General features: G+C 43.7%; 1 pseudogene; it reads left to right on the forward strand.

The window, feature by feature from the left end:
• Nucleotides 1–429: 429 nt before the first annotated feature.
• On the forward strand, nucleotides 430–1,726 carry LOC102812140 (annotated as a pseudogene).
• Nucleotides 1,727–8,617: the final 6,891 nt, after the last annotated feature.

The following is an 8,617-nucleotide window of genomic DNA, read 5'->3' on the forward strand; positions in this document are numbered from 1 at the left end:
ATTACGTTTATGGTAATTCATTAGCAGCAATGTAGAACCAATACAGAAGGTTTCAGATTTAGGGTTGACAAAACTTTAACCTGTAAAACAGAGTCTTGAATTCAGAAGGCTTTTGGGTAGAAGTGTGGAATCATTTATCCTACATGTATGCATTGTATAAACTATAAATGTTGTTGTTATTGTTAAGAGCCATCGAATTGGTTCTGACCTATAGCGATCCTCTATAGGGTTTTTCTAAGGAGTGTCTGGTGGGCTTGAACCACCAATGTTGCAGTCTAGTGCATTAACCCACAGCGCCACACCAAGACTTTATATAAGCTCAATAAAAACAAGTCCTTGGCCTTGCCCGGCACTGCCCGCCCAGTTCTTCTTCCCAGCTCCAGGCCCGGCCCCCTTTGCCCTGTCTGTCGGTACTGAAACGTCACCAGCATGTCAGACAAACTGCCCTACAAAGTCGCTGACATCAGTTTGGCCTCTTGGGGACGTAAGACCCTGGACATCGCAGAGAATGAGATGCCAGGCCTGACACTCATGAGGGAGATGTACTCAGCCTCCAAGCCTCTGAAGGGTGCCGGCATTGCTGGATGCCTGCACATGACTGTGGAGACAGCTGTCCTTATTGAGACCCTCGTTGCTCTTGGTGCTGAGGTGCAATGGTCCAGTTGCAACATCTTCTCCACTCAGAACCATGCAGCAGCTGCCATTGCCAAGGCTGGCATTCCAGTGTACGCTTGGAAGAGTGAAACAGATGAAGAGTACCTGTGGTGCATTGAGCAAACCCTGTACTTTAAGGACAGACCCCTCAACATGATTCTGGACAACGGTGGTGACCTCACCAACCTTATTCACACCAAGTACCCACAGCTCCTGTCGGGCATCCCAGGCATTTCTGAGGAGACCACAACTGGGGTTCACAACCTATACAAGATGAAGGCCACTGGGATTCTGAAGGTGCCTGCCATCAACATCAATGATTCTGTGACCAAGAGCAAGTTTGACAACCTGTACAGTTTCCGGGAGTCCCTCATAGATGGCACCAAGCAAGCCACAGATGTGATGATTGCGGAAAGGTGGCAGTTGTGGCAGGCTATGGGGACGTGGGCAAGGGCTGTGCCCAGGCCCTAAGAGTTTTCGGTGCTCATGTCATCATCACTGAGATTGACGCCACCAATGCATTACAGGCTGCCATGGAGGGCTATGAAGTGACTACCATAGATGAGGCCTGTCAGGAGGGCAACATCTTTGTCACACCACAGGCTGTGTTGATATCATCCTTGGCAGGCACTTTGAGAAGCTGAAGGATGATGCCATCATGTGTAACACTGGACACTTTGATGTGGAGATTGATGTCAAGTGACTTGATGAGAATGCTGTGGAGAAAGTGAATATAAAGCCCCAGGTGGACTGATACCAGTTGAAGAATGGGCACTGCATCATCCTGCTGGCCGAAGGTCAGTTGGTTAACCTAGGCTGTGCCATGGGCCACCCCAGCTTCGTGATGAGCAACTCCTTCACCAACCAGGTGCTGGCACAGATTGAACTGTGGACACACCCAGATAAGTATCCCGTTGGAGTCCACTTCTTGCCCAAGAAGCTGGATGAAGCAGTGGCTGAAGCCCACCTGGGCAAGCTGACTGTGAAACTGACCAAGCTAACTGGGAAATAGGCTCAGTACCTGGGCCTGCCCTTGGATGGCCCCTTTAAGCCCCATCGCTATCGATATTGAAAAGCTTGGCCTGCATCTTGCCTTCCAACTGGAATCCCTGCCCAGGCCCCAATTCTCCCTCCCAAGAACAGAACAAAGGGCACTAACTTTGAGATTGGTTTGTCATTCCTTTTTTCCCTTCAGTTGATTCCCTGGGCCCTGCTATGTCCTTCATACTGTTACAGGTGTGGCGAGGGGCATTGAGAAACCCCTCTCATCCAAAGCCTTGTTCATGATGGAGGTATGAGGGAGACTCCCACAGGGAACCATGAGCTCAGAGGTCTTAGAACTGCTCACTCAGTCTTTAGGAGGACCAATATAGGCAAGGACTTGGTTTTTTTTTTTAGGCACCAAAAATTTTATTAACCCACCTTCCTGCTCTCCTTTAACATATTATAAACCAAGTAATTTTTTGACCCAGGGTTGTGGTAGAAACCAGCATGTTACATAGTGGGGGCAGACTGTACCTGCGCTTTCATGTTTTTCTGGCCCCTTTCAAACTCTGGTTGTCACTTCCCTTGCTTTCTCATGCCTGTCCCTTAACAAGTCTATTCTAACCCCTGTAAAATAGGGACAACAAGTACCAACACCTCACTGTTCCAAAGTTTAAGAGAATGCCCAACACTAAGCCAGGCTCTTAGGAGCATTCGGACTCTACTAGCTCCACCGTGCCCTGTGAGTGCTTCTTCTCATCTGTCATGGACTGAGGACCAGCAAGCCTATAAACCAAGCACACTGGTAAAGTCCCCAAGACCAGGTGAGAACCTAGATGTAAAGTGCATGAGCTTTGACCACTGCCACCACCTTCCAGCCTAAAGACTGTATTATGTTTCATCACCGTGGGAATAAGCACATCTCAATTGCTACACCTCTGGAAATCCTGGACTCCTCAAGCTGACACAGAACTCTAACCATTATGGTACACCCTTGTCAACTTGAAATCTACATATGCATAATCTCCAAATAAATAAAATTGTAAAGTCATACTTGTGCCTAATACGATATAACTAAAATGTATACAACCAAAAATACACTGGCCACATTTACATCTTATATGTCACAAATGAACAAAGCAAAAATATTGGATGCACATATACAAAACAAAAAATATATATTCATTTAGATGTCCAAAGGATACATTCTGCAAGTCAACCTCCTACCCACAGGCACACAGCCTTACTCGATCTATGGGCCTAGAATCCATAGCTGCTCTGTCTTTCCATGTTACCCTCTCTGTTGCTGTCTCTGCTGTCATCGCTTTTATAGGCAGGGATCTTAAGTTCCACTCATGTTCCTCCTTCCTGATGGTCCTGGGATGGCCTGTTCCTGAAATGAAAGATAGAAAGATGATTTACCCCACCCCCCATTAGTTACACATCTTTTACATTACAGTTTTGATAATCACAATTAATCCTACTAACAACTACTCAAAATTAAATCATAAAATCCTATCAGCATCATCCCCACTCCCTTTCACTAGACTCATCTGGAAAAGAAGAAAACTACTCAGTGGGGACAGTAGGGATTCTCCTTTGACCCCTCATCCTAAATCTAAACACATCCTTGAAAGCTTACAAGGCAGCCAATTCATGCTTTTATAGCCAGCCCCCCATTTTGATAATCAAAGTCTATATTGACCCTCCCTATCAACCCTGGTGTGGTGCTGTGGGTAAATGTGCCAGACTGCAAAGCCATTTGAACTTCAAGGTCCGTGATTCAAGCTAACCAGCTGCTCCTGGGAAACCCCTATACAGGGTCGCTATGGGTCGGAACCAACTCAAAGGCTTTTAACAACAACAACAATCAACCCAGTACACTGAGGAGATGAGCATGTTCCTTGATATGAAGAATCTTCCATTTCAGCTGGAATTTTGAGCAACTGCATTCATACACAAATTGTAGCAATTGACTCCTGCTCAGAGTATCAGATATCTTTATCTTCATCTTGTCAGGTTCTGGTCAGTTCAGCCCTAGCCATCCTAGCTAGACCAAATGAGTACCAGCTAGAAGTTTGGAAGTTCACACACACCTCCCTGCACTTCAAACCAGCTGCCCCTTCACGCTCAGCCCTAGCCCCCATGGTCTAAGTCAGGGTCCCATTGGCTCAGGAGTTCACACAACTCCCTAATTTCAGACCACCTAGCCTTCATTGTGCTCTCATCTCAAGGTCAAAAGGCACCAATAGAACATGTCCAAGCTCAGGCTGTGTCTTCATTGCTGCATTTCCCCCAATTCCACTCAACAAGTAGACCCAGCTGGTCACCTGTGAGCATACTAGCTGCTGTTCACCTACTTCCTTTAATTTTCAGTCCTAGAATGGGGATTTTTTCTGATGGGCTGAATTGTCTTGCCTTGATGCCTCCGAAAATCAAAAGCACCAAACTGCTTGCTTTTTCCTCCACTTTCTTTCAATCATTAATCTCCCTGTTCTCCTAGCAATTTTGAGTTGGTCTGCATTTCTTTTCAAATGCAAATGTCCAAACTCTGAAAGCTCTGGGTAGGGCTCAGGATGCCATGTAAGTCCCCATACTCTACAGAGCCTTAAAGCAAGAAGCCTATTTTTTCCATTCCCCCCCCCGCCCGCTCCCCCAGCCCCTGAAAATTCTAACTCCCTTTTTTAGCAAATTCAATCAAGTATAGGTTGAAGGTGGATTTACAAGCTTTCTGTAGTCATAATTCCCAATATTTCTGTCACACATGTATGTCTATTTTATAAAAGGCAGGAGAAAGGAACATTCCTAAAAGACAGTCATACAAATAAACCTTTTAAAACACTGAAGTTCAATCTTTCCTTCTCCTTTGAACTAATCCCATTCATATGCATATGACCTTGGGCCTCTGGAAAGGTGGATTACAGTAGCTTCAGGGCTTGTATCAGCCATCCTTTTTTATCCAGTGTGTCATCAGCTCCAGGCAATTCCAGAAGCTGCCGCTCTTCCCTCTGCTGAAATATTTTATCTCATACCCCCTGATTTTATTTCTTACAAAACCTCATCATTTCATAGGTTTGGAGCCATTGCAATGAATCCTGCTCACAGTGCCAACTGCATAAACCAAATGGGGACCGTCTGACTTCCTCTGACTCCACAAGAGAGACAGAGGACCAAGCTCAAAATCAGCCCAAGACCGATTTCTATGAAGTGGAGGTTAGACATGACTACCCTACATCAATGCCTTTCAAATTAGTCATATTTGAGAACCAATTTTAAAAACTCATTCTTACGGTTTTGTTTCTCTAGAATACCACTCTCTCAGTTACCACATGTCTTAAGCCAGGGTTCCTAGAGAAGCAAAATTACCAGCAAAACATTTGCATGTATGTATACAGAGAGCTAGAAGTTGATTGGATTTTTTATCAAGGAACTGGCTTACAACCCCAAGGAAGCATCCCTTCAGTTGATCAGCTACTCATAGCCACTCTTCATAGAGTTAACTACGCCTGTATTTGGTTTTATCACCATGGGAATAAGCAAATCTCAACTGCTAAACCTCTGGAAATCCTGGACTCTTCAATTTGTCACAGAACCCTAACCATTACACTACCATTACTATCCAGTGGAATTCCTCATTTCCTGCTACCTGAACTATCTCAGTATTCACCTTGTAGTTTTCTTTGTCTTTAATCTAGTCTCCATTCCAATTTGCTGCTGGGTTAATCCTCCAATACAAGTTCTGGTTGTGTCATTAACATCCAAATAAAGTTTAAATGTCTTCAGGTATTATTTCAAGTCCTTCATGGTGTGGCCTCAGACGGTCTTGTGAAGAGAACAATCTCCATTCAGAAGGTCCCCATGCTACTTTGTGAATGCTATTACAGAGACCTAACAAAAACATTCACCAACATGTTCAGTTGTTTTGGTCATTTTGACCAGCCTTTTTGGTTCTTTCTGAAACTGTAATATGGTCTTAGTGCTTCTCAACTGATATTTTTTCTCCCAAATTTCCAATCCTCTTTGCTAAGTCAGATAACTCCACATGCATTTCTCATCTGGGTTATCCCAGACAACTGAATTGACCACATGCCAATAGGTTTCCCCACTTCATCTGTTTTCACACAGTGGCCAGAAAGATGTTTCTAGGATGAAAACCTATTCAAACTACAACCCAGATATATCATCCCTGACCCAACCACCTACCCTTTCTCCTCTAATTTCAGTAGACAGTTGCTCAGTTCATTTTGTTGGATGCATAAGTCTCAAGGTGATACCTCATGAGAAAATCAAGACACTCATATGGTAAAATTAGAATAGTCATGGAATGGATTCATTTAAAGGTATCAGGTGGTGAACACTGTGTGAAATTTGAAGTAATGATCACTATCCTGGAAGACAGAAACTGCCTTCCTGGCTCTCAAAGTCTTAACATCATCACTACAAACTGTAAGAAAGATGAGGCTATGTAACAGAACCTACTCCTCTCAGGGACGGTGGACTGTCAATGGGCATGACTCATCCATCTGGTGAAAAGGCAAGGATGAAGAATCCTCCGGTAAGATAAATAACTCCTTGTGTTGTGTTTTAGAGCTTAAATTCTAAGTACTTGATTTGGGGAAGATTACAGTTTACAGTGGAAGTCCTCACTCCATTTTGAGTTTTGACATAAATTCAGCCTCCATTTAATTCTTTTCTGACCATTAACTGGCAATATAAAACTTGTTTTCAGGCAGAATGTGTCTGAAAGTAGATTATGATTCCCCTAGTCAGTAATGGTGTGGCACTGTGGGCTAATGCGTCATACTGCAAAGTCGTTTGAACTGCAAGGTCCGTGGTTCAAGCTCACCAGCTGCTCCTTGGAAACCCTATACAGAGTCACTATGGGTCAGAATCGACTCGACTTAACAACAACAACAAGTCAGTCCACTATGGGGTCCCAGTGTGGCACTGTAGGACAAGCACTAGATTGCTAGCCATAGGTCACTGTTCAGAAACCCTATACATGGAACTGACTGCACAGTGCATAACAACAAGTCTGTTAACTGAGGGGCCGTCTTTCTCTCAGGGACTTGTTTGGGTGTGCCCTTAATGGAAATTGGGATACCAGGGTCTCATAATCACGAGTCATAAACAACCAAGGTAGTCAGAGGACCCTACAGCCAACCCTGTAAGCTATTATGATCTGTAATAGTGTACATATCCCAATCACGGTCCCTTTCCTGCTTCCATAGTCCCACCTGTGACAGTGAAGAATGGATCTGCTGCCATTCATGAGTTTGTGATAAATTTTCTTTGTTTTCTTTGTTCTATAATTAGCAACATGGCCATGAACTCTTTAGACACCCTATGGGTTCATACTGATAGTCTTCCTCATCTGGATGGCTTGTCTTCATTTTGTTTAAGATTTAATAAAGGGGTCTCTATAGAACACATTTGAATTTGGGGTCTGTTTCCCCCTAGAGCAGGTGGTTGGCCATCACGTTGGCTATAGCTTATGACGACTTTATGTATAACAGAAGAAAATGCTGTCTGGTGTGGCTGTGTTCATGGTTGTGACTATTGGGTCTACTCATTTCATTGAGCATTCCCTCCTTTTTCACTCACCCTCTCTTAAGCAAACATGAAGTCTTTTCAACCAATTGATCTTTCCTAATGATGTGTCCCAAGTAAGTGAGCCAAAGTCTTATAATCTCTCTTCTAAGGATCATTTTGGTAGTATTTTTCTAAGACTGATTTGTTCATTCTTTTGGCAATCCACAGTTTAATCAACATCTTCACCATACATCACAATTTGAAGGCATCAGTTTTTCCGTATTCCTTTTTTGTCTGACATTGAGATGCATATGAGGTGGTTGGAAATACGATGGTTTGGGTTAGTTATCAAGATGACATCTTTTACTTTAGGTGTGCTGAAAGGTTTCATGTCTATTGCACTGTGGACTGGAAAGAGGGGTGCAAGAAGAAGAGGACAGACTGGGATTAGATTGTTGTGTCAAGTCAGTTCCAACCAATAGGGAACCTGTATAGGGTTTCCAAGGAGCTACTGGTGAACTTGAACCGCCAACCTTGCAGTTCAAATGGCTTTGCAGTCTGGCACATTTACCCGCAGTGCCACACTAGGATTAGATTACTTTGCAGAAATTCCTTCACACCTTTGTAGCCCTACCTGAGTGTCTGTAAATCTCTACAACTTGAACATTCCTAGGTCCATTTCCTCAGAATCAATCCTGGCTGAATTTATGTCAAAACTTAAAATGGAGTTAGGATCCACACTGCAAACCACAACCTTCCCCAAACCCAGTACTTAGAATTTAAGTTGTAATACACAGCACAAGTTGCTTCTCCTACAGACAGAAGCGTTTCCTTGGGAAGGGGTTGAGCGCCTCAAGAAGAGTCTAAATTAAAAAAGAAAACACCTGTCCAGAATTTCAGCTTGGCTGAGTCATCTCAGCTATTCTCTGATTTCTTTGCAGTACAGTAGAATCTGAACTGAGGTACAGTAAAACCCAGAACCTATACAAGGTGGAAATTTGTCAGAGAAGGAAAATGTAAATATTTTCAACTCATATAAGGCGACCACCACTCATCTGTCAGTTTGTCATACTTTGGTGGTTTGTGTGTTGCTGTGATGTTGGAAGGTATGCCATCAATTTTTAAATACCAGCAGGGTGACCCATGGTGGATACTTTTCAGCTGAGCTTCCAGACAAAAACAGGCTAGAAAGAAGGAGAGCACACTACTTGTGAATGATTAGCCACTGAAAACCTTATGAATAGCAGTGAAAAATACTATCTGGTCAGACAGCACCAGAATATTGAATATTGAAACAGGACAAGTAGCAGCAGATTATTGTCTGGTAGCGTAGTGGTTACGAATCAGGCTGCGAACCGCAAGGTCAGCAGTTCGAAACTACCAGCTGCTCCATGGGAGAAAGACGAGGAGATCTGCTCCCGTAAAGATTTACAGCCTCGGAAACCCT

The sequence above is a fragment of the Chrysochloris asiatica genome, unplaced genomic scaffold, assembly GCF_000296735.1.
Source record: "Chrysochloris asiatica unplaced genomic scaffold, ChrAsi1.0 scaffold00049, whole genome shotgun sequence".
In the NCBI taxonomy this organism is placed as follows: Eukaryota; Metazoa; Chordata; class Mammalia; order Afrosoricida; family Chrysochloridae; genus Chrysochloris; species Chrysochloris asiatica.